This window comes from Papio anubis, chromosome 17 (assembly GCF_008728515.1).
Source record: "Papio anubis isolate 15944 chromosome 17, Panubis1.0, whole genome shotgun sequence".
Lineage (NCBI taxonomy): Eukaryota > Metazoa > Chordata > Mammalia > Primates > Cercopithecidae > Papio > Papio anubis.
Genome location: NC_044992.1, coordinates 52125481 through 52133051, shown reverse-complemented (window position 1 = coordinate 52133051; position 7571 = coordinate 52125481). Strand labels below are relative to the sequence as shown.

Sequence of the window (7571 nt, the reverse complement as noted above, 5' to 3'; positions counted from 1 at the left end):
AGTGCCCACGCATGCGCACACTCGCCCTTCCTTCCAGTAACCTCGAGAAGAACGCAGCTGGTAAGACTGCCAGAAGCCGAGGGCGCATGTGTGGTTCCACCAACACCCTAGTCGCCTCCGCCTTCTGTCCGCCCGCCCAGCGATCTCCCCTCTACAAACATCGCCCGGAAATAGTGCCCATTTCTGGAAACCAGGCCTCGTTAACCAATCGTTGCTAGGGAGCGGGAAGACGGGCTTGCAGGGACGGCCGTCTCATTGGCTGGCTTGGGGAAATGGGCGGGGCCACAGGTCGCCGTGCGGCCAAAGAAGGGAGGTGCGAAGCGAGGCAAAGTTACAGCCGCTGGGGGAGGCGTGGCCCCGGGGGCGGTGGAGAAGGCGAGGGGGCGGAGCCCGGGACCGGGGCGGGGCGACCGCGGGCCGGGAGCTCAGCGGTCGGCGGCCGGCGGCGGGAGATCGCGGGCGAGCGGAGCGCAACACTCGCTTGGTTGGGGAGATCGGCGCTTGGCCGGTAGGTGACGGGGCGGGACCCTGGGGCCCGGAACGAGGCGCCCAGGGAGCGGCTAGGATGGATCGCCCCTCAGCCCCGGGCTGGCCTGCGGCCTGGCCCCTCGCCCCGGAACAGTGGGGTTGGCGGCCGGGCCAGCGCAGTCCGACGTACCTCGTCCAACCCACTCGCGGCGGTCCGCGGGCGCGCCCTCGCACGCGCTGCCGGCGCCGCGCTCGCCCCGGGCCTCCAGGCCGCGCACTCCTGCTGGCCACACGCTGGCTCCGAGCGCGCGCAGGGGCGCCCTGCTTCCCTTTCACCAGGGCCCCGCGCCGCCGCCAGGCCCGCCCGCCTGCTCTGCGCCCCAGTGCCCCCAGGATGAAGCTCGCCTGGCGTGGGGCGGACGTGTCTCCTGCAGGAGTGCGCCCTCGCATCTGCCCTGGCGTGAAACCCTCCTGGTCTTTCCTGGGGAGTTCTCAGGTCACACCTCAAGGCGGGGAGCACGAGCTAAGCCTGTCCTCAGCATGCAGCGGGGCAGTGCTGGCCGCCCGCAGCATCCCCCCTCCGCCCTCTGAACCCAGTCCTCCTCTGTAATTCTTCTAGGCTCTCCAACTCGGGACTTTATCTGTTGGTTCAGATGTAATATTCCCATCTTGGAAACCCATCGTGGCCCTGGCATCTTGCAACCACCGGGCACCAGGCAGACAGGGGCCACTTGTACAGTTTCCCACCTGCCCGGGAGCCTCCTTAATGCTGGCTAACTTCAGAAAAAGTGTTTCCTTCCTAGTCGAGGTTAAAAAGTTGCTCTCGGCCCTAAAGGGTAGACTGGAGGTATGAATGAGGCAGAGGATAAGTGGTGAAAGGTACATACATCGGCAAAGTAAATGGTAAAACTACTTTTGATCACTGGAGACAATGAACACCAATGACTTAACTAAGGGCCCTAAAAGCACGTGAAATTAAATGATTAGGGTAAGGTCATGGTATAAAATAGCAGTCTGGAGTTTATTCCAGGAAAAATGTTGAAAACCCCTTGACTAGAAACATGGTCTTTCTGAAAGATTAGAAGGAGACAGTATCTTAACATTAGTGATGTGTTTTTTACTTAGTGTCTTCATACCTGTGAGCTCTGTTTTCCTTCAGATGGCTGTGTGGTAAGACAGATTGTAGTGTCCTGTTTTATGAGTGAGGCACCTGAGGCAGGTGTGTATGAGGGGAGTGGGAGTGGTATGTATCTTGCCTGATGCCTCATAGCTGGGACTAAGGATGGGTCTTCCCCAGAATCCTAGATCAGGACCACATTATAGAACTGAGATGCAGACAGGAGGGAGAAGTTTTTGGTGTGGTTTTTATGCTGTCAGTGTGAGAGGACAGTTAAAAAGTGCTTGCCTTACTTCGCTTGTGTTTGGATTTACTCTTGGTGTTTTTTAAGTGATATCAATCAGTTCCTTTGGAGCGATGCCAGACCTCTGAATTTTTCAGACACCTTTCGGACATCCTCATTTTTTTGAAGGGTGTGGAGAACTTCTCAGAAGATCTCAAAATAAAAGTAATCATCTCTGACTCTAATTTTAGAGATAAGTACCCAGGTGTATGTACCAGCTCCTTGTGAAATCAGACAGCAAGACGCTGCCAAGCTTCAGGCCATCTTCTGAGTGTTTTCTGATTATAAGGAGCAGTTCTGAAGGGGGTTTTTTGTCACTGGTATTGTCTGTTAAGGGTTTGTGGGAGCGGCACCACAGAGACCCTGCCAAATCAGTCTCCCTCTATTAAACAAAAATGTCTGGTTGGGCCTTTTCGCCTCAACAGATGAAGGTTTGGTTCCTCATTTTGGTTCTCCTGTTGAACACTGACTCCTTTGTGATCTGCCTGGAATATGTGTATATCATTTACTGCTGAGAAGATGACTTGCGCTGGTTGGTTGTCCAGCCCTAGGCCACTGTTGTGATTTTTGTTTTGTTTTGTTTTGGTGATTGATAACCGCTCATCCCTGGCCAGGGTCTGGTGAGAGATCTGCGGAGATGTGAAAGAGATGAAAGCTTTATCCAAGGTTGTTTTCTTCGTTGTTGGCACCCTCTGAACAGTGTTGTATCACTTTGGCCTGTGAAGGCACTTTTAACTTCCTATTTTTTTTCCTGTCTCAATGGACAGCGCATGGGCTTTCCTAACAAGCCTGCCTGCCCCTGTGAAGAGCTGACAGATTCATATTGGTTGGTTTGACAGATGTGCTTTCTGGGGGGAAAGTTCAGAAATCTTAAAAGCAAAGTTAGTCCTAAGTAAAAAGTCTAAGTCAGCCCAATACACATACAGGCAGCATATTTCTACTGATGGCTTCCATCATCTCAAGGTTGTTTTTTTTTTTTTTCCTGGCAAAAGGTTAAAATGCAACTAAAATTCTGCTTTCGTGATTAATAAGTCACTACCGCAGTTGTGTCTGATGCTTCCTGTTTGCCCCATTTTAGTATTTCAGTTAAACTGGAAACATCTGAGCATTATGGGCACTGTTGATGGCACCAGTGTGAAATTGGTGGGCCGGGGACAATTCCATGTCAGTGGATTTAGGGAGCTCTAAGGATGTCAGCCCCTCTAGTCTCCACACACCACGATTCCCTAGTAAGAGAACAGAATGGGGCTGAACATCTACAAGAGCTGGGTGGGCATTCAAAGTGATGCATGTGTGAAGGTTTTGCATTTACTCTGTGGTGCTGGCTAAAATGCTGAAAGCAGTAGCCCAGAAAGGGAAGGCGGGACCCAGGGCAAATTGTAGGGGAACATTTCTGTTGAACTGAGCAGGACATCGAAGTATGAGATTTTTCGTTCTAGGCTTATGACTGCCTGAATGACAATGCAGAAAAAGTCATTTTTCTTCAGTGACCGGTGTGCTCTTTGTGTTCTAAAGGAGCCTCTTCCCTTCTTGCTTTTCTACATCTCTTAATCCCTCAGCTCCCTGATAGAAATCCCTTGAAATTATGTGGCATCAAGAATAATTTTATAGCCAGTCTTTCTATTTTCACACAATGCTCATGTGAAGAAGGGCAGGGACAAAGATCAGAAAAGTGAAGCCTCATAAGGAGAAATAGACAGGATTGCTCAGAATCTAAACCCCCTTTTCCTGACATCTAGGTCACTGCTTTTTCTACTGACTTGCTCATGAAACGGTAAGGATTTTCCTCCCCCAAAACATGTCAGTTTTGAATATAACGAAACCAGGCTAGCAGCTTTATTTATTTATTGTACCAGTCAATTGTTAATTGATATTGATTGTTAATTAATAAAAGGCTAAAAGAGGAATAGCCTGCTGTCTGGACAGGTGTGCTTGTGCCCATTTTCCAGATGTAGAAACAAAGGCGGAGAGCCCGTGATTTGTCCAGAGCAACAGAACAAGTCCTTGGTGTCTCCGTGTCACATGTGGTGGCTGAGGCTGTCAGGTCAGAGAGACCTGGGTCAGATCGAGGTCTGCCACTGCCTGCCTGTGTGCCCACAGGCAAATCACTTCACTTCTCTAATCATCAGGTGCCTCATCTGTGAATGGAATCAGAAATACTTAACGGGAGTGTTTTGAGTAGAAAATGAGAGGACATATATAAAGTGCTGAGCCCAGTGCCCGGCACAGAATGTAGCGACTGTAACTGTTGCTGTTGTTGTTATTGTTGTTGGTGGTGGCACTAGTAGTAGTAGTAATAGTAGCAGTGATAGTAGCAGTAGTAGTTGCCAATTAATGCATTGTGACTAAACCTGTTTTCTGTAAGATGATGTCAAGAAGAGTCAGACTGCCTGACAGGCCAGAGTCATTTTCTCAGTAGGACTTTTAGGGGGACAGTTCTTCAGTCTAAAAGCGTCAGCTGTCGTGCTCTCCCTGCCTTACACTATATACTGTCCTCACCATACTCCAAATAAGCCTACAAAGGTCCAGGCTCTGCCCAGTTGACAATCCTGACTCTGAGCTGGAGACACAGCTGGGCCTGTCTAGGGGCTTCCTGCGTCCCACATGTGATCAAGTAGGTTCCTGCATTAACCCTGGAGGTGAGGAAAGGGAAAATACTGTATGGCATGTAGGTCAGCAAGGACTTGCTCTTTGTCTGGGGGACTAGGAGGGAACATTTGGTTCTGAGGAGTGAGGTTCCCACTACCACATGGCATCCCCAGCTCGCCGTCCTTTCCCTCTCATAAAGATGTCTTTGTCAGCTTCTCTCCAGGACTGTGTCTGGGAGCCCAGGATCTGCAGTCAGGGACTTGCAGATTTCCCTTTAAATCTCACGGGAAGCCTGGAATGGTGGTGTGTGTTTCTGTAGTCCCAGCTACTTGAGAGGCTGAGGCGGGAGGATCACTTGAGCCCAGGAGGTCAAGTAGCTATGGGCAACATAGCGAGACCCCATCTATTAAAAGAAAAACATTTGTTTTAATCTCATAAGGGAAAAAAAAAACAGTTTCATATTATATTTTAAAGTCTTTTTTTCCCCTTAATACAAAACAAAAATATAGGCTCTCACCAGGCTGCCATTCCCTTTAAATAACATTTTGTTTTCTCTTGGGGAAGCTAACTTGATGGCCGAAGAGTCATTTCTAAAGTGAAGCTAGTTTTTAGAAAAAATAGATCACCGGATGTCAAGCCTCATGTGGAGCTGGGTTCAGATGAAAATGAAACCAGCAGGCCTGGCGTGGCAGCTCTGCACTTGACTTCAAGCTGGAGGTGAGAGGCAGAGTGTGCCTGGACCTTGCTCCATAACTGGTTGACCCCACAGAGTGCGTTTGATAGGTGCCTTAGTCATTTTCCAAGCAGCTTTGCTTAGGTGAGCAGAGCACTTTCTCTGGAAGGTGAGTCACCCGTGCAGGGGTGTAGGTGACAGGCGATTTATTCCCCAGCACAGTTGCAGAGAAAGTCCTGAGCAGACCTTCGTGAGGAGCCCTCTGCCACAAATCACCCTCATCCCAGCCCCGGGCTAGGAGGCTGTGGGCAGGAGGCAAACAGGAGGCTTCTGGGGCCTGCGGGCTGACAGCGGAGGGGGGATCGTAGACAGGGCACAGAGCCCAGATCAGCAGTGTCACTGACTCCTGAGTCCAGCCACCTTGAGGGTGGAAAATGGCCTGCTTCCAGTGACAGTCAGCAGAGAAGCAGGAGGGGAGCTTTGGCCCCAGGGAGCTGGGAAATCCCTTGGCAGAGAGCAGAGCGACAAACCCTATTTTGGTGTGAAAAACCTTTTAGGAACACTTTTCCACCTGCCTCCTTTACAACCACCTGAGTTGGAGGCTCTGCAGAGCTCCAGTGATTGGAAAGGTGAGATTAAACCCTGGATTTCAAGAAGCTTCAGGAATCCCAAGCCTGCCACCACCTCAGTTGTCTACACTTCTAGGACCAGGGTTTGGACCCAGAAAGAAGCAGCAGGGGGAACTCCTGAGCCATCCCTCCCTCCCAGTTTCTGGCTACTACAGCTTCTCCTGACCCTCTTTCCGCTAAAACCACTATCAGGTGACCATTAAGGCAGAGATTTTCTTCAGACACTGTTCTGGACTAGTGCAGCTGGTGTTGAACTTGACCACTTATGGCCAGGGACATCTATAAGCAATGTCCAGGACCACGTACAAGGAGCACTTGACTTTAATGAAGCTACAGCCGAGGAACGGTTATTCTCTTGCAAGTAATATTGTTCCCTATCTCTGGCAGACCACCAACCCAGCCCCTGTACCCATACTCCATCAATCTGGACCAACCAGCAGTCACTTCCTGCTGGCATGGCTAAATAACCTTAACCTCACTGTCCAGAAAGAGCTGTTAGGATTACAGCCTGGACATGATCATTCACATTTTTTGCAGTGAGAAAATGCAGGAGAGAAAATGGTGGCCCAAGAAAGCCAAGTGGGTTGCCCAAGGCCACACAGCTAGTTAATGGCAGAGCCTGAACTATAAAACCCAGACTCTTCACTGTGCTCTGCTGCCAGGGAATGAAGGAACTAAACCTGAAGCAGGATTTTTTTTTTTTTTTTAACTAGCTCCTCCTTTTATTCTCCTACCCCAACCCTATCACTCTCAGCCTTTCTGCAAGCTCTGCCAGGCCTGGGAAGGGTGGAGCCACAGCAGCTGCTGCCCTGGGTCTAAGAAAAAGTAAACAGAAAGCTATTTGTTGGACGCTTTCTTATACCATGAGGTTCTGTAATCAAAAGGAGGTCAAGGTTGATAAGAAAATACAATTACCAGGAAGTCTCAAAGGTTGCCCACACCTTTAGAGCATTTTCCTACCTAGCCAAACAGTATCTCACCTAGAGTGGGTATTTAGTAACTATCAATGATTGATTACAGGGGTCCAAACTCACAGTGCATGAAGCTCTTCTGCATCTTTCTTCTGTGCAGGAGGTGCATGCATACTCTGCGTGTTATCCTAGCTGATCTGTCTGGCTCCTCTCAGTGAGAGGCTCTTCCTTATGGGTGAAGCATGATTTCATGATGTCATATCTGGATGGTGGCCCCTGTAAATGCAAAGAATTATTGTAGCCAAAATCCACCTTCTACTGACATTAATGTTTCCTTTTACTGGGCCAGAGTTAAAAGGTAGATATTTCTGGTCGATACTAGGGATAGCCAGGAGGGTTGGGAGGAAAGGAGGCTTAGCCAGCCTCCAATGAGGATGTGGTTGCCAATTAAGATAAATGGAGGCCAGGCGCGGTGGCTCACACCTGTCATCCCAGCGCTTTGGGAGGCTGAGGCGAGCAGATCATGAGGTCAAGAGGTTGAGCCCATCCTGGCCAACATGGTGAAACCCCGTCTCTACTAAAAATAGAAAAAAATTAGCTGGATATGGTGGCACGTGCCTGTAATCCCAGCTACTCAGGAGGCTGAGGTAGGAGAATCACTTGGACCTGGGAAGTGGAGGTTGCAGTGAGCCAAGATCCACCATTGCACTCCAGCCTAGGCGACAAGAGTGAAACTCTGTCTCAAAAAAAAAAGGTTACAAATTGAGTCCTTTGACCAAGGGAGTTGATTGAACCCACCAGGCTCCTTGAGTCCTGCCCAACAGTCTCCACTGGCAGATGCTGTGCCTGAAGAGGCAGGAATAGCTTTGTACAGATCAATGTGAAGGACAGAGTCCTGCAC

General features: G+C 49.9%; 1 protein-coding gene across 1 annotated transcript in view; it reads left to right on the top strand.

Moving 5' to 3' along the window:
* The first annotated feature begins 322 nt into the window (after positions 1-322).
* MAP3K14 (mitogen-activated protein kinase kinase kinase 14) overlaps positions 323-7571 on the top strand; it is a 54187-nt gene continuing 46938 nt past the window's right edge. Inside the window, exon 1 of the mRNA XM_003913206.4 lies at positions 323-508. The gene's annotated coding sequence lies outside the window, so the exon portion shown is untranslated. The remainder of the gene's footprint in view (positions 509-7571) is intronic.